An 18,386-nucleotide genomic window follows, 5' to 3' on the forward strand; every position below is an offset into this window, starting at 1 on the left:
ATTTCTTTGAATGATGTCACTGTCATAACTCTAGTCCCAGATTTGGACCTTAGCGTCCAAAATATGGGGGTTAGCATGAAAACCTCCAAGCTTAGTTACCAGCTTGGACCTGGTACTTGCTGCCACCACCCAAAAAATTAGAGTGTTTTGGGGCACTCTGGTCCCCCTGAAAAACCTTCCCTGGGGACCCCAAGACCCAAATCCCTTGAGTCTCACAACAAAGGGAAATAAGCCTTTTTCCCTTCCCCCCTCCAGGTGCTCCTGGAGAGATACACAGACACAAGCTGGAACCGCCGTCCCCAAACATATGGGCGTAGCTTTTCCAGGGCGTACACAATGGCATAGCATTCCTTTTCACTGACTGACCAGTGACTTTCCCTCTCAGACAGTTTCTTGCTGAGAAACACGACAGGATGGAAGTTGTGATCTGTTGCTTCCTGCATGAGCACTGCTCCTATACCACGCTCAGATGCATCCGTGGTTACTAGGAATGGTTTGTCAAAATCCGGGGCCCTGAGTACAGGGTCAGACATGAGCGTTGCCTTAAGTTGGATAAAGACCTTTTGACACTCATCAGTCCACTTAACTGCATTTGGCTGGGTCTTTTTGGTCAGGTCGGTCAGTGGGGCAGCGATTTGGCTGTAGTGTGGTACAAATCGCCTGTAGTATCCGGCCAAGCCTAAGAAGGATTGGACCTGCTTTTTGGACCGTGGGACAGGCCACTTTTGGATAGCATCCACCTTAGCCTGTAGGGGGTTTATGGTTCCTCCACCCACCTGGTGCCCCAGGTAAGTCACTCTGTTTTGGCCTATTTGACACTTTTTGGCCTTAACAGTTAGTCCGGCCTGCCTGATGCGCTCAAAGACCTTTTCCAGGTGTAGTAGGTGTTCGGGCCAGGAGTCTGAAAAAATGGCCACATCATCGAGGTAGGCAACTGCAAATTCTCCCAGTCCAGCTAGTAGACCATCTACCAGCCTCTGGAAGGTGGCGGGTGCATTTCGAAGGCCGAAAGGAAGGACATTGAATTCATACACCCCCGCATGGGTGACAAATGCTGACCTCTCCTTGGCAGGTTCATCTAGCAGTACTTGCCAGTACCCCTTGGTTAAGTCTATTGTAGAGATGAACTGGGCACGTCCCAACTTCTCCAATAGCTCATCGGTGCGTGGCATTGGATAGTTGTCCGGACGAGTTACCGCATTTAGCTTACGGTAGTCCACGCAAAAGCGTATTTCCCCATCTGGTTTGGGTACCAGAACAACTGGAGATGTCCATGCACTGATAGATGAGCGGATTATACCCATTTGTAGCATGTTCTGGATCTCCCGTTCTATAGCAGCTTGGGCATGAGGAGACACCCGGTAGGGTGGGGTTCTGATTGGGTGAGCATTACCTGTATCAATGGAGTGGTATGCCCGTTCAGTCCGTCCTGGGGTGGCTGAGAACAATGGGGCGAAGCTAGTGCACAGCTCCTTGATTTGTCGCCGCTGCAGACGTTCCAGGGTGGTTGAGAGGTTCACCTCTTCCACGCCACCGTCTTTTTTCCTGTCGTAGTAGACACCGTCAGGCCACTCAGCCTCATCTCCCTGGACTGTAAACTGACAAACCTGTAAGTCTCTGGAATAGAAAGGCTTGAGAGAATTAACATGGTACACTTTAGTCTTTAGTGAGGAATTGGGAAATGCTATGAGGTAGTTTACAGTTCCCAGGCGCTCTTGGACCGTGAATGGCCCTTCCCATGATGCTTCCATCTTATGGGTCTGTTGCGCCTTCAAGACCATAACCTGGTCTCCTACCTTGAAGGAACGTTCTCTGGCATGTCTGTCATACCAGGCCTTTTGCTCTTCTTGAGCATCCTTTAGGTTCTCTCTAGCAAGGGCTAAAGAGTGTCGGAGGGTGCTTTGTAGGTTGCTTACAAAGTCCAGAATGTTAGTTCCTGGAGAAGGCATAAACCCCTCCCATTGCTGCTTCACCAACCGTAATGGTCCCTTAACCTCATGACCATACACAAGTTCAAATGGTGAAAACCCTAAACTGGGATGTGATACAGCCCTGTAGGCAAACAGCAACTGCTGCAACACTAGGTCCCAATTATTGGAGAATTCGTTGATGAATTTTCGTATCATGGCCCCCAAAGTTCCATTGAACCTTTCCACAAGGCCATTGGTTTGATGGTGGTACGGGGTGGCAACCAAGTGATTCACCCCATGAGTTTCCCACAGGTTTTCCATGGTCCCTGCCAGGAAATTAGACCCTGAATCTGTAAGGATGTCGGAGGGCCAACCTACCCTGGCAAAGATGTCTGTTAGGGCCAGGCACACAGTGTTAGCCCTGGCGTTACCTAGAGCTACTGCTTCTGGCCATCGGGTAGCAAAGTCCACTAAAGTCAGTACGTACTGCTTTCCTCTGGGCGTCTTTTTTGGGAAAGGGCCCAGAATATCCACAGCTACTCGCTGAAATGGGACCTCAATTATGGGGAGTGGCTGGAGAGGGGCCTTGACCTGGTCTTGAGGCTTTCCCACTCTTTGGCATACCTCAAAAGACCGGACATACTTGGCAACATCCTTGCCCATCCCCTACCAGTGGAAGGACTTCCCCAACCTGTCTTTGGTTCTGTTCACACCAGCATGGCCACTGGGATGATCATGGGCTAAGCTTAAGAGCTTCCCCTGGTACTTAGTTGGAACTACCAACTGTTTTTGCGGCTGCCATTCTTCCCGGTGTCCACCAGAAAGAATTTCCTTGTATAAAATCCATGGTCTATAACAAACCGGGATCGATTAGAAGAGCTGAGAGGCGGTGGGGTGCTCCGTGCCGCCGCCCAAGCTTTCTGAAGGCTGTCATCTGCTTCCTGCTCAGTCTGGAACTGTTCCCTTGAGGCTGGGGTCACCAGTTCTTCCTCAGACTGTGGACTTGGGCTTGGTCCCTCTGGAAGCGATGTAGGTGATGGGGTTGTTTCCGTTGCTGGTGTACCGCTCTCCGCTGGTGCACCTGAGGTTATTTCAGGCTCTGGCTGAGCCTTTTGGGTATGGCTGTCTGTTGCTTCTGCCAGTTGTGGCTCGCTGGCGCCCTCTGGCGTTGAGTTTGAAGATGGGGTTGCAATTGCTGGTGCTGGTTGCTGTTCCAGTTCCGGGCCTGGGACTGGAGGTGCTGTGGCTGTTTCAGTGGTTGGCATGGAATCTGGATCCACTACCTCTGTCTGGGTCTCTGGTAACACAGACGGGGCCTCTGTGGACGGTTCAGGAACAGGAATGGGTCTGGAAGCTTGCCTGGTTTGGCTACATGTAACCATTCCCACTCTCTTGGCCCGCCTCACCTGGTTGGCCAAGTCTTCCCCCAGTAGCATGGGGATAGGATAATTGTCATAGACTGCAAAAGTCTACATTCCTGACCAGCCTTTGTACTGGACAGGCAGTTGAGCTGTAGGCAAGTCTACAGCTTGTGACATGAGGGGGTAAATTGTCACTTTGGCCTTTGGGTTGATGAATTTGGGGTCAACGAAGGATTGGTGGATAGCTGACACTTGTGCCCCCGTGTCTCTCCACGCAGTAACCTTCTTTCCGCCCACTCTCAAATTTTCCCTTCGCTCCAAGGGTATTTGAGAGGCATCCGGGCCTGGGGATCTTTGGTGTGATGGTGGGGTAATGAATTGCACTCGCATGGTGTTCTTTGGACAGTTGGCCTTGATATGTCCCAGTTCATTACACTTAAAGCATCTTCCATCTGATGGGTCACTGGTCCGAGGTGAGTTACTGGAGACTGGTGAGGTGGAAAAGTAGGGTGTCTGTGGCTTTACTTGGGTGGTATGTGGGGTCTTTGGCTGTCCTCGGTTGTAGGGTTTATGGTCTGTGTGCCCCCTGGGGTAATCGTTCCCCTTGACAGTAGCTTTCTTGCTTTCTGCCACTTCCATCCATTTGGCTCCAATCTCCCCCGCCTCAGCGAGATCTTTGGGCTTTCCATCTTGTATGTACCGTGTGATGTCTTCAGGAACACCATCCAAGAACTGCTCCATTTGTATGAGGAGGTGCAGTTCTTCCAAGGTTTTAACATTGTGTCCTGATATCCAGGCCTCATAATTTTTTGCAACGTAGTAGGCGTGTTTGGGAAATGACACATCTGGTTTCCACTTTTGGGTTGTGAAGCGCCGACGGGCATGATCTGGGGTTATCCCCATTCTGTATCTGGCCTTGGTTTGAAAAAGTTTATAGTCATTCATTTGCTGCTTAGGCATTTCAGCTGCCACCTCTGCTAAAGGTCCACTGAGCTGTGACCTCAATTCTACCATGTACTGGTCTTCGGGGATGCTGTACCCAAGACAGGCTCTTTCAAAATTTTCCAAGAAGGCCTCGGTATCATCACCTGCCTTGTAGGTGGGAAATTTCCTGTGCTGTGGAGCAATAATTGGTGCCGGGTTGTTAGGGTTTGCTGGCACATGCAGCCCAGCTTTTGCCAAGTCCAGTTCATGTTTTCTCTGTTTTTCCTTCTCTTCATTCTCTTTTTGTTGTTTTTCCATTTCTTTTTGTTGTTTTTCCATGTCTCGGCGGTGGGCCGCCTCTTCTTCTTCTTGCTTCCTTCTGTGGGCCAACTCTTCTTCTGCTTGTTTCCTTCGGTGGGCCAACTCATCTTCTGCTTGTTTCCTTCGGTGGGCCAACTCTTCTTCTTCTAGTTTTCTTTTGTGTGCTGCCTATTTGATTTGTTCTTCTCTTTCTTTCATCTCCATCTCTTTTTGTTTTATTTCCAGTTGTCGGCTGTGTTCAGCTTCTTTGATTTGTGCTTCGGCCTCAGTTTTTGCCTTAGAAGTCATGGTTCCGGTTTTCTTGGGTTGGGGTGCCCTCCGGTGTTTATCTTCTGCACTGCAGGCTCTGTTGCCTCCTAGAGTCTGCCTAGCAACAGTGCCTTTAGCTAATCTTCAATGTTAAGTAAACCTGAAAAACCACTTTATTTGCATGTATATAGTGCTGGTAATGACTCTCAATGGGAGAGCTATTGTCACAAAAGACCCTTAACAGCCTCTTAATGGCTTCTTGCTTATTGTGCAAGCCACAAACTGCCAGAGAGAGCAGAAAAAAAAATTCTCTCTGGTTCCCTTTTAAAACCAAACTGTTTCTCTCTGCTAAAAAGCCCTTAGCAGAGAAAAGAAAAATATAATATTCCTACTGGCTTCTGGATTTTGTCTATCCCGTAACCGCTGCACACCATGTCATAACTTTAGTCCCAGATTTGGACCTTAGCATCCAAAATATGGGGGTTAGCATGAAAACCTCCAAGCTTAGTTACCAGCTTGGACCTGGTACTTGCTGCCACCACCCAAAAAATTAGAGTGTTTTGGGGCACTCTGGTCCCCCTGAAAAACCTTCCCTGGGGACCCCAAGACCCAAATCCCTTGAGTCTCACAACAAAGGGAAATAAGCCTTTTTCCCTTCCCCCCTCCAGGTGCTCCTGGAGAGATACACAGACACAAGCTCTGTGAATCCAAACAGAGTGACTCCCCCTCTCCGTTCCCAGTCCTGGAAACAAAAGCACTTTCCTCTTCACCCAGAGGGAATGCAAAATCAGGCTAGCAAATCCAACACACACAGATCTCCCCCTGATTTCTTCCTCTCACCAATTCCCTGGTGAGTACAGACTCAATTTTCCTGAAATTTCCCAGAAAAGAAAACTCCAACAGGTCTCAAAAAGAAAGCTTTATATAAAAAGAAAGAAAAAATACATACAAATGGTCTCTCTGTATTAAGGTGACAAAATACAGGGTTAATTGCTTAAAAGAATATTGAATAAACAGCCTTATTCAAAAAGAATACAAATCAAAGCACTCCAGCACTTGTATTCATGCAAATACCAAAGAAAAGAAACCATATAACTTACTATCTGATCTCTTTGTCCTTACACTTAGAAACAGAAGATTAGAAAGCAGAAACTACTTCTCCAAAGCTCAGAGAAAGCAGGCAGACAGAAAACAAAGACCTCAGACACAAAATTCCCTCCACCCAAAGTTGAAAAAATCCGGTTTCCTGATTGGTCCTCTGGTCAGGTGCTTCAGGTGAAAGAGACATTAACCCTTAGCTATCTGTTTATGACAGTCACAGAATATGCTGCTGCTGATACTTTGAATAATGCCGAACGATGTTTCCCCCTGTAGAGGAGCAAACTCACCTCCTGCTGGTGACTTCTGGGAATTAGTTCAATTCAGCTCTGGAGTGCCCTCTGCAGGCTGGTGATCCACCTGTCCTCTGGCCCCCATGTCCCTCCCTGGACCCAGTGCCCTTTTACGTGGGGTGCTGCCCCCTGGCAGTAACCCCTTTCTCTCAGGGTCTCCCCTCCCCAGGGAACCCCCACCCTCTATCCCCACCTTGCCTCAGTATATGGCTACTGCCAGTCATTGTCTAGCCCCACACCCTGGGGCCAACTGCAGTATCAGCCTACTCATCACCTGCAAGGTTGGGTTCGGACCTGCTGCCTTTGCCTACCCCTGGGTTGCCCATCTGCAACCCCCAGTACCCCTTGGCCTTCTGCTAGGCCACAGCCTGGGGCTTTCGAGGCTCAAGCTCCTCAGCCTGTCCCCAGCCCTGCTCCACTATAGGTACCTTATCTCCATCTCCCTGCAGCCAGGTCCATCTCACTCTACAGCTAGAGAGAGACTCTTTGCTCCTGGCTTCCCTGGTCTTCTTATAGGGCCCTGTTGCTCAGTTTGGGGCATGGCCCCAGCTGCAGCCACTTCCCCCAATCAGCCAGGGTTTTACCTTGCCCTCTGCAGGGCTTTTCCAACCTCTTCCAGGCTGGAGCGGGTGGTCACCCCGCTACACCCCCACAAAATACAGCTTTTCAGAACAGACTGCGTAGGACTGACAAAAACAAAGGGAAATCATTCAAGTTTGGGAAACAGATTCGATTCCTAAAATATCAAACTGCTCATAATGAGCCTTCAGGTGCACCCTGTGTTTACTGATACCTGCCCAGAGCCAAATGTGTTCGATCTATCTTCACTTGCATTAAAAGTCATCAAGAACAAACTATTTTATAGGCAAACCAGTGAAAAGACATTCAGGATTTATATCCCTGTGAATTTACATGAAGCTACTCTGAGTGATTCTGCAATGTAACCTTCCAATACAAATGCGAAAGCGCCTTACCAAGGTTCTGTGCTGTACCCAAACAAGAGAGGCACAGGAAGGCCATTAGGAATGGATTCCTCAATTTCCGCTCTAAGCATCTTTTTCCTCTTCCTGCAAAAAAGGTCATTCTGCAAATATTTCCTCCAAATATTAGACTTTGCCACAAATAAAAGGCCAGTTTCTCATTTCCAGTCTGACTATTTTGTGTAGTATTGAGATCTGTGCTTTCAAGGGCAGAGCTTCCCAGAAAGAGATTCTGGGTTGGGTGCTATTGTTGGGCACAGCTAATTAGAACCATAGTGGACACAGAATAAAGTAGTGGTCTTTCAAGCATCTAAGCATTGAGTGAATACCAAATACATCACCTTGCACCACTGAATGTGAAGCAGCTGCAACATGGCTGTAACTGGCCATCTGAGAATTCCACCAACAGGCTGAGCTCTCAGCAGTGAAAAAGCAGGCAGAGATGGTTCCTGCACCAATGACATGGTAGGGGTATGTGTTGAAGGAAGCAAGAGTGTATCCAGGGCATGGTGGAACACAGCAGTTGTCCATTGTGAGGAAGAAGGGTCTTAGGGATGCTAACTAATCTTCTCTCAAATATCTAACCTCCTAATAAAGACATCTCCTGGTCTGTTCGGTGTTACCCTTTCAACAGTTGCCTGAAAAGTGACTTACACACTTTCATAACTCAGTCTTCAACATAACCGACACTTGCTGACATATACCAGACCCACTGTCACGATGATGCCAATAGCTGAGGTGAATGCAATGCAGAGCAGCTACCTTCTTCTGCCATTTGAACTGCTCACATCTTATTGCCGTTGGCAGGCGATAGCTAAGGACTGACAAAATCATAGCTGGAGACCAGAGCAGTTCACTTATGTGTTAGTGTTGCTCAAAAGAGATATTAGACTTAGAAGAATGTATTTAGTGTTTAGACTCTGACATGCTTGTATATTGCTTGCATGCATTAATCTTATCTGTAATGTTTATATTCCTTGCTATAAGGAAACAAGTAAGTTTGCCTTCAAACCTTGAAAACGTTTATTCTAAAGTTGTGAACTCGGATGGGCAGAGTGTCCCCCCACCCCACACCTATCCAGAAGGACTGTCAACATCAGATGGGCCATCAAGGAACATCACAATGCAAAGGATTGATGAATGGCCCTGTCACATCTTGGAAATGCTATGTGCAAGGAAGCTTGTTCTATGCACTTGGAGGCTGAATGAAGGGAATAAAACAGACATAAGGTCAGACACTCAACTGAAGCCAGAGATCCCCAGGGTTTTCCTCTGGGTGCGCCATAAAAGTCATTTTGAATGGACAGATCACTACAACTCTGTCACTTTTAGCATTTAGATGGTAACACATTTGTGTGTATATGTTTGCTTGTTTTAACCTGTAAATAACTCTTTTTCCCCCTTGTTAACAAACCTATAGATGGGTTACTATAGGATTGTCACAGGTGTAGTCTTTAGTGTAAGATACAGGGTACCAATTGATCTGGGGTAAGTGACTGTCTCTTGGGACTGAGAGCAACCTGAATATTTTGTGATTTTTGGTGTAACTGATCATTTACTAAGTCCAGCTTGCCTGGGTGGCAAGATAGGCTGGCAAGTTTAAGGGGACTGTCTATAACTCCATGATATGACTCTTATAGTGGTCCAGGAGTTCACATTCGTTACTGACTTGCGACATCTAATTATATAACATATAACAACCTGTCCTGAGGTAGGCACTCACAGTCATGAGCCACTCCAGACATCGTGACACTTACTTCCCCAGTGAGTTCACAAAAGGTTGAGAGGGACGGAGGGAATGAGCCCAGTGGGTTTCCACAGAGGAACATTTCTCTTCCTCCCACCGTTCCCTCCCCCTGAGGGCCGGTCTTATCCTTCTGCTTTCCATTCCAAGCTCCCTATCCGGGGGGATGTTTATGATTCAGTTCCCCACAAAGAGATGCAAATTTCCTGTTGGAAGAAAATGCAGCCTGAATCTCTGCAGGGACCCTTTGCTTCTCCTGCTGTCTTTGCCCCCTACTGGATTCAGAGGAGGCAACTCCCAGCAGGGATCATCTAGGAAATGGAAGGGGTAGGACATTAAAATATAGACTTAAAAACATAGTCCTGGGGCCTGATTTTTCAGAAGTGCTGAGCACTAGCAGCTCTTATTTACTTCACATGGAGTTGTAAGTGCCTAGAACCACTGAGAACTGTGCCACTATATCTTACTATCCCATCTGTCCAGTTGAGAAGAGTATACAGATTTTTTTTAGTTTATCCAGTGTGATTCAATAGGAATGACCCCATGCAGCAGAAAATCCCTTGCTGGACAGATGGATTTTTAATACTCTAGGGCAGTAGAGGAAAATTGGTCAATTACACACCTCATGATTCTAACTTTATAGAAAGTAAGTCTGTACACACACACAAATTATTTTAGCTACACTTTAATATTTGACCATGTTACTTTCAATATCTAAGCCTAATTTAGAATTTTACCTCTCAGAGGCCTTCTGCTTACAATTTAATCTTACACATTAAGCACAAAAGTAAATTACACACAGCTGGTAAAGTAATTCTTGGTTAATTGTTAAGGAGATATTGGAAGAAAGAAATGAAGACTTTCCTTGCAGTGTAGCAATGATTTTATCTTTCTTTTAAAACCAGGCTACTTAGCAGTATGTAACTTTTAAAATATTCCCTTTCTTAAAAATGTATTAATAAAGAATTTTAATCATGTATCAATTCCACAGAGAAAAAAGCTCTCTCTTGTCTGAAGCTGAGACCTGTCAAAGATAGCTTGAGTTAAAGCTGAACTCAAACGCAACTGCTCATCACAATGGAATCACACTGTGCAGAAGGAAGCTGGGTTTCAAATCACCACGGGTTTCTACTTCTAACAGATGTTTGTATCTTACTTCATTAAAAGTCATAAAATTGACTTACTGGAAAATAATTAAGTTCAATGAGCTTTGGATTCTAGGGACTTTTGTCTGTCTTTTTTGCTAGGAGTTCCATTTTGAAAGGGAAAGTTCCACAATGTAAACAGACCTGAGATCTCTTGTTCCCTTTAAAGGTGAAAAAATTAACTTTGGTTATTCTGACTCATCTTATATAGGAGTAAGGATGGAATTCTGTAACAGTGTGCGTCACTTCTCTCAACATGCCAGGCCCAAATAGTGGGACACAATGTGTGTCCCACAACAGAGCATATAAAAATAATTCATGCAGGAAAATTAGAACAGCTGGATTCCTTCTTGTAGTGTAAATGACTTTCAGATTCACAATTCTTTATTTCTAATGTAAATAATTTTCAGCATTAAAAATGAGGGGATAGCAATATTGAAAGGAATGTTGGGACTAAAATGTCCCTCAAAATGAGTTATAACTGACAGATGTCAGGGAAGAACTTAATTATTCTGGGCTGTTTAAAACAGAACAGCTCATTTGTAATACTTTTTCCCAGAGTTATGATTTTAAATCAAATACCTTTTTGATGGTCAATGGTTGTGTTCATATAATTATACACACAATTTAGTTTTATTTTCTTCCTGTGACTCTTTCAAAATACAATATGAGAAAGCAAGCAAGACAGAAAGAAATAGTTTAACAAATCAGTTATCCCTGAACTAAACTCCTTGCTTTCTGCCATCCTAGAGGCAGTCTGTGTGATTTTGATGGATGGGAGAGTAAGCAAATAGTTTCTGAAAGCTCTAAGAAAAACGAATGCATTTGTATTTTTACTAGAGGAAGGAAATACTAAAGTTTTTATGACTTTTACAATGTTTTCCTGAAATCAAAACATTCCTTTGATTTATTGCAAAGCTGTTCCAGTGGAATAATATAGCAGTAAAGCAGTGGGTATGTGGTGAATTTAATCTCTTTCAAAATACTGGATATCCTGCAAAACAGATTCCAGAAAGTTCACTCTAAATTTCAGGAGCAATTCAAAAGTTGGGGTGTTCACACTTCAGCATAAACTTTTGTCTCATCTCTCACAACCAATAAAATGTACAGCATTGTAACAGTGATATACACAACCCCATCTGCATTATCAAAAGCTCTCCCAAAGGTACTACTGTGCTGTGAGAAGACCAGACAAGTCGCAATAAATCAGAACAAGAAGTTGCCTTAAATTCTGCAGTAATTCATAATGTCACTGCATTTACAAATAATATCCACCAGGTGGCAGAAGGAAACAAATTACAGTATAATTTAGCAAAACGCTTCCTGATCATAATGAATGGGGAGAAAGACATTCAATTTAGTATGCTCTCAACGTTCATATATAAAGTGGGCATCTCTGTGTCAGCAGCTAAAACACCATATCAGTATGAAAAGAACAATCAAGTGGCTATCTACAAGTTAGATGAGCCCTCAGGAGCAATGTGGAATGTTGTTCACTGTTCGAAGATAGTGAACTGGGATCCTATAAGTATCAGTGATTATTAATTATATTTTTAATGTTTTCTATATACTGTATGAAATTATCATGTGTTTGTGAATCTACACACACACACTTTTTAAAGAGGGCTTATAGTTCAGATTTGAAATCAAGAAAGCAATTAGACCAGGGGTGGGCAAACTACAGTCTGCAAGCTGTTTTAAGCTGGCTCACAAGTTTCTGCTGGGGAGCGGGGTCGGGGGACGCACCACGTGACTCAACCCTGCTCTGGCACTCTAGCTGGGACTCATGGTCGGGGCCCCGGGGGCCGCACCATGTGGTTCCCAGAAGCTGCAACATGGCCCTGGTCCGGCTTCTACATGCTCCAATGGCCCCTTCTGGTGCTCCAATGGGAGATGCGGTGCCTATGGATGGGGCAGTGTGCAGAGCTGCCTGGCCTCTCCTCCATGTAGGAACTGGAGAAGGGACATGCCACTGCCTCTGGGAGCCACTTGAGGTAAGCGCTGCTCTGAGCCTGCACCCCTGAGCCTCTCCCCATGCCCCAACCCCCGACCCAGCACTAATCCCCTTCCCACTCTCCAAATCTCTTGATCTCAGCCCGAAGCACCATCCTGCACCCTAAACCTCTCAGCCCCAGCCCCACCCGAGAGCCCACACACCCAACCAGAGCCCTCACCTCCTCCTGCACCCCAACCCCAATTTTGTGAGCATTCATGGCCCGCAATACAATTTCTATTCCTCAATGTGGCCCTTGGGCCAAAACGTTTGCCCACTGAATTAGACCAATATTTCAAACATGGGTTTTTAAAGTTACGTCCTTAATTACACAATTTCTACAGGAGCGGTGAGTGCTCAACACCTCTGAATATCAGGCCACTTTTATTTAGGTGCCTAAGCAGGGATTGTAGGAAGGAAATCTGTTCTTTCTTGGTGACAGTTCTGAAGTACTGTCCCAGAGTGATACATCAGTAGAAGAGGTTTTAGAACAAGTTGATTAACTAAACAGTAATAAGTCACTAAGACCAGATGGTATTCACCCAAGAGTTCTGAAGAAACTCTGATATGAAATTGCAGAACTACTAATTGTGGCTTGTAACGTATCACTGAAAGCAGACTTTGTACCAGATGACTGTAAGGTGGCTCATGTAATGCTAATTTTTAAACAGGGCTTCAGAGGTGACCTGACAATGACAGGCAGGTGAGCCTGACATCAGTACCAGTAAATTGGTAGAAACTATAATAAAGAACAGAATGATCAGATACATATACATGATTTATTGGGGAAAAGTCAATGTGGCTTTTGTAAAGGGAAGTCATGGCTGAGTAATCTATCAGAATTCTTTGACAGAGTCAACAAGCATCTGGACAAGGGTGATACATTTGATACCATGTACTTGGATTTTCAGAATGCCTTTGACAAGGTCCCTTACCAGAGGTTCTTAAGGAAACTAAGTAGCCCTGGGGAAGGTCCTCTCCTGGATCAGTAACCGATTAAAAGGAAACAAAGGGTAGGAATAAATGGTCCATTTTCACAATGAAGAGAGGGAACAGCTGGGTCTCCCAAGGATCTGTATAGGGACCAGTGCTGATCAACATATACATTAATGAACTGGAAAAAAAGGAGTAAACCCTGAAATGGCAAAGTTTACAGATGATATGAAATTACTCAAGATAGTTAAGTCCAAAGCAGACTGCAAAGAGCTACAGAGGGATCTCAGAAAACTGAGTGACTGGGCAAGTAAATGGCAGATGAAATTCATTGTTGATAAGTGCCAAGTACAGTAGAATCTCAGAGTTCTGAACACCAGAGTTACGAACTGACCAGTCAACCACACACCTCGTTTGGAACTGGAAGTACGCAATCAGGGAGCAGCAGACACCCCACCCCCCCCAAAAAGAAAAGAAAAGAAAAAGGAAATACTATGCAGTACACTACTATGTTAAAGGTAAATTACTAAAAAAAAATAAAGGAAAAGTTTAAAAAAAGAGATTTGACAAGGTAAGGAAATTGTTTTGGTGCTTGTTTCATTTAAATAAAGATAGTTAAAACATTTTTATTTTGCATAGTAAAGTTTCAAAGCTGTATTAAATCAATGTTCAGTTGTAGACTTTTGAAAGAACCACCATAATGGTTTGTTCAGAGTTATGAACGTTTCAAATTTACAAACAACCTCCATTCCCGAGGTGTTCGTAACTCGAGATTCTACTGTAATGCACATTAGAAAAAAATTCCAACTCTACTGGGTTCTAAATTAGCTGTTACCATCCAAGAAAAAGAGCTTGGAGTAACCATGGATCGTTCTCTGAAAAATTCTTCTCAATGGTAAAAATGGCTAATAGTATGTTAGAACTGTTAGGGAAGTGATAGAAAATAAGACAGTAAATATCATGATGTCACTATGTAAATCCATGATGTATCCACCTCGAATATTGTGTCCTGTTCTTGTCACCCCATCTCAAAAATGATATACTGGAACTGGAAAATGTTCAGGGAAGTGCAACAAGCTGATTAAGGGTATGGAACAGCTGCCATATGAGGAGAGACTAAAAAGATTAGGGCTGTTCAGGTTAGACAAAGGCGAGTAAGGGAGGATATGATAGATGTCTATAAAATTGTGAATGGTGTGGAAAAAGTGAATAGAGAAGTGATATGTACCCTTCACCACAATACAAAAACCAGTGGGTCACCTGATGAAATTAATAGGCAGCAGGTTTAATAAAACAAGAGGAAATACTTTTTCGCACAATGCAGAACTAACCCTGGAACGTGGCGTGCTCAGGGGACGAGGTGGGGAAGAGGCAGGGCCAGGATTTGGGGAAGGAGTCCAATGGGACAGGGAGAGGGCGGAGTTGGGGCAGGGACTTTGGGGAAGGGGTTTGAATGGGGTGGGGCACAGATGGAGTCAGGACAGCGATGAGGCGGGGCAAGCACCCACTGGCACCAGGAGAGGTTGGCACCTATGGTTAGATGCCTAAACCATTTTTGCAAGAGGCTGGTGAGGAGGCAGTGGGAGCAAGAAGAACTCCCTTATCAGTGAGCTCTAAGCCCGCTTACCAGGTTGGTCCGTGCCGGTACGTTAAGAAGAAGAACATCTACTTTCTCTGGTTCATGCATATGTAAGGGGACTGTTGTTCCCTTACTAAAACTCAGTGGGGGTGTTTTGGTTCCTAGCTCCCAGCACTAAAAGGGGTGGGGTCAAGGGGAAATCAGGACCCTGAGACTGACAGTCCCCAGGAACAATGGGGAGAGGCCAATGATCCAGGTCAGCCTGATTGACAGGGTGGGTAGGCTAATCAGGGAGTCAAGAGGCTAGGATCAGACAGAGTGGGACTGAGCTAAGGAGAAAGTAGGGGCCCAAGCTGAGCTGGAGAGCAGAGCTGTGCCAGCCAGAGGGCCAGAAAAGCCCCCCAGGAAGCAGGTCAGTGTTGGGAGCAGTGTCACAGAAGCAGCCCACAGAGCAGACCCTGTCATGGGAGGAGAGCTGCAGCAATCAGAGCCAGAGGGGCCAGAGAAGCAGCCCAGGGAGCTGGAGGCAGAGCAGCAGCAGCAGCTGTGCTGAGACAGGGTGGGGCAGAGGCAAAGTGGAGCTGGAGCTGGGGCTGGAGCAGTCCGGAGCTGCGTGTGGTGAGCAGCTGGGAAGAGTGAGGGGGACCCTGGGCAGTGGGCCAAATGCAGGGAGACGCCCCCAGCCAAGATGCCCTGCAGGCCAGACTTGGAGGGGGATTATTACCCTGACCGGGTGGGGGCGATGGGAGAATTGTTCTGCCACCTAGAATCTGAAAGCATGTGGCCTCTGCCAGAGCAAGTGTCCAATCCACAGCGTCCCTGCAGCACAGCCAGGGCCTGAGAAGGGGCCTGGGACTTCTGAGGAACAGACTGTGAACTGCCCTGACATTCCAGAGATGCTGGTTGTGATGTCCCCGTGCTACAGAGGGGGGTGAAGTATTTTCCTTTAACCTTTCCCATTTTTTTCTTACTTTTTTTAATTGATTGCTGTTTAATACATTATATTTGCTTTGAACTGTATGTAATGATCAATGTGTCAGGGACGCATCCAGTGCAGAGAGGGCACCCCGGATTGGGGACACTCTGCCCTAAGTGACCACAAAAAGATTGGGGGTCAACCCTCCCAGGAATCCTGGGCCCAGCCTTGTTGGGGTTATGAGGACTCTGCCAGACAGGAGAGTGGAAGGGGAGTCCTCAAGGGCAGGGACGCCTCTGGGTAAAGGAAGAGGGAATGAGGACTCAGATCCTTTTGCTAGCCCACTTCACTGGGGTAGCGCAGAAGCCAGGAAAGTTCCCCACAATAGCGGGACCATTCCCCATTTACAAACAGCACTGGGAATTAAGCTTCCAGATGCCTAGAGTGAGAAAGCAGTGCACATGCGCAGAGACAGAAACATAGGTGCTCAGGGAACTTTTACTGCAAAAATATAAGAGCCAAGCAAATGTGGCCAGCTTGAGGGTTCAGTGGCAGCTGAGCAGGGTTCTTTCTGCTTCCCAGTGGGGCCTGATTCTGGGATTTAGGTGCCTTAAGTGGCAGTTAGGCACCTAAGTCCTTTTGTGAATTCAACCCTCTGTGCCTTAGTTTCCCATCTGTGAATTAGTGGGAGAAATTCTTTGGCCTGTATTATTCAGGAGGTCAGACTCGGAGATCATAATGGTCCCTCAGGGTCTTAAATGCATGACTCTACAAATAAAAAAGTGAGGCTGATAAGTTCCTGCCCCACAGAAAGGTAGTGAGAATAAATGTGTTAATGTTTGCGTGGGGTTCAGACACTGCAGGGAAGGGATGAGGGCCACATAAATGCCTAGATGGGAAGAGAGGCAGAATGACAGGGGTAGGCACAGCTTTTAACACTGATATTGAAACCTTTTGACCAGTGTACATATGACAGGTCGGTCTCCCCGATAGTTCGAAAAAGACGTAAATAAAAAGCACGAGATTAACACGTATATTGAGTATGCAGAGGTATGATTTATCTCAAATCACTTATGGATTAGTCTAATGATAAAGTGACAATACATGGTATTTTCATGGGTGTGGCAAAGTACCAGCTAGATCTGTTTGGTGTAGCAGTTGCAGCATCCAGTTTGTGCTCTCATCTGATTTCCATAATTACCCAAACTAAGGGCCAGATTGTGATACCCTATTCACACTCAGTAATACCTTACTCCACAAGTGGTGCCATTGAAGTGAATGGGATTACATGTGGAGTAAGGTGCTAACCAAAGGGAGTAGAACCATAGAATATTAGCGTTGGAAGAGACCTGAGGAGGTCATCTAGTCCAACCCCCTGCTCAAAGCAGGACCAACCCAACTAAATCATCCCAGCCAGGGCTTTGTCAAGCTGAGTCTTAAAAACTTCTAACGGTGGAGATTCCACCACCTCCCTACATAACCCATTCCAGTGCTTCACCACCCTACTAATGAAATAGTGTTTCCTAATATCTAACCTAGACGTCCCCCACCGCAACTTGAGATCATTGCTTCTTGTTCTGTCATCGCCACCACTGAGAACAGCTGAGCTCCATCCTCTTTGGAACCCCCCTTCCGGTAGTTGAAGGCTGCTGTCAAATCCCCCCTCACTCTTCTCTTTTGCAGACTAAATAATCCCATTTTCCGCTAGCCTCTCCTTGTAAGTCATGTGCCTCAGCCTCCTAATCATTTTCATTGCCCTCTGCTGGACTCTCTCCAATTTGTCCACATCCCTTCTGTAGTGGGGGGACTAAAACTGGACGCAATACTCCAGGTGTGGCCTCACTAATGTCGAATAGAGGGAATTAATCACATCCCTCAATCTGCTAGCAATGCTTCTATAAGCTGTTGGCCTTCTTGACAAAAGGGCACACTGCTGACTCAGAGCCAGGTTCACATCCACTGTAATCCCCAGGTCCTTTTCTGCAGAATTGTTGCTTAGTCAGTCGGTCCCCAGCCTGTAGCGGTGCATGGGATTCTTAGTAAGGGTGAGAGCACTTACCTCTTGTGAGTAAGGGTATCATACTCTGGCTGTCAGTGCTATCTTAAAATAAAGGACAGTTCAGCAGAGGTATTAGATGGTCCCATTAAGGCCCTGCGCTTTCCCAGTGCTTAATAATGCCAATATCAGAGCAACCTTTCCTCCAGTCTGTAAACTGATTTGGAGCCCTGCCTCTCTGATCAATCCGTATTAGGTGTAGCTTTAAGCCATCCTGGTATTTATTGATGTCAGGACTTTTGGGTTCTATTTCTAACTGCCATTGACTTGCTGTGAGCCTGATTCCACTGAGTAGTCATCACTGCCTTACAGTGAATAGTACCTCCATATGTAATGCCATTGAAATCAGCAGGACTACTGGTGAAGTAAGATACAGATCAGAGACAGTAAGGGTTTTACAGTATGCTTGAGTGAGATGTGAACTAAAGTCTATCACCAAAACTCTCTCTATAGCAGTTTACTCAACTGAAAAATGGATATGCTATTTGCCTGCCTCAGAAGGGTGCGGCACACAGATTATTTGTGAAGCACTTTGAGACTCTTAGATGAAAGATGATGGGTAAGTGCAAAGTACAGTATGAAATTTTTGGACACTAATCTGACTCTTTCAGGATTTGCCCATCACTAATCTCATGGTACAGATTATTCCATCTCCCTCCATCTGGCAGCTGAAAGCAACCAGTTAAGATCATTCATGTGCTGGAGAATGGCTGAGAATTGTAATTAGCCTTGCTTGGCATTCAACAAAGTTGCATGCAGTTGGTCATTTCTAGCTTTGTGAACCAAATTTGCATGGCAATTTGGACTTCTGCTACCCTTGTAATTATTGCCCATATACAATACTAGCTTATCCTTTGCTCAAGTATTACTCATGAAAAACATGA

The sequence above is a fragment of the Gopherus evgoodei genome, chromosome 1 (genome assembly GCF_007399415.2).
Source record: "Gopherus evgoodei ecotype Sinaloan lineage chromosome 1, rGopEvg1_v1.p, whole genome shotgun sequence".
Classification (NCBI taxonomy): domain Eukaryota; kingdom Metazoa; phylum Chordata; order Testudines; family Testudinidae; genus Gopherus; species Gopherus evgoodei.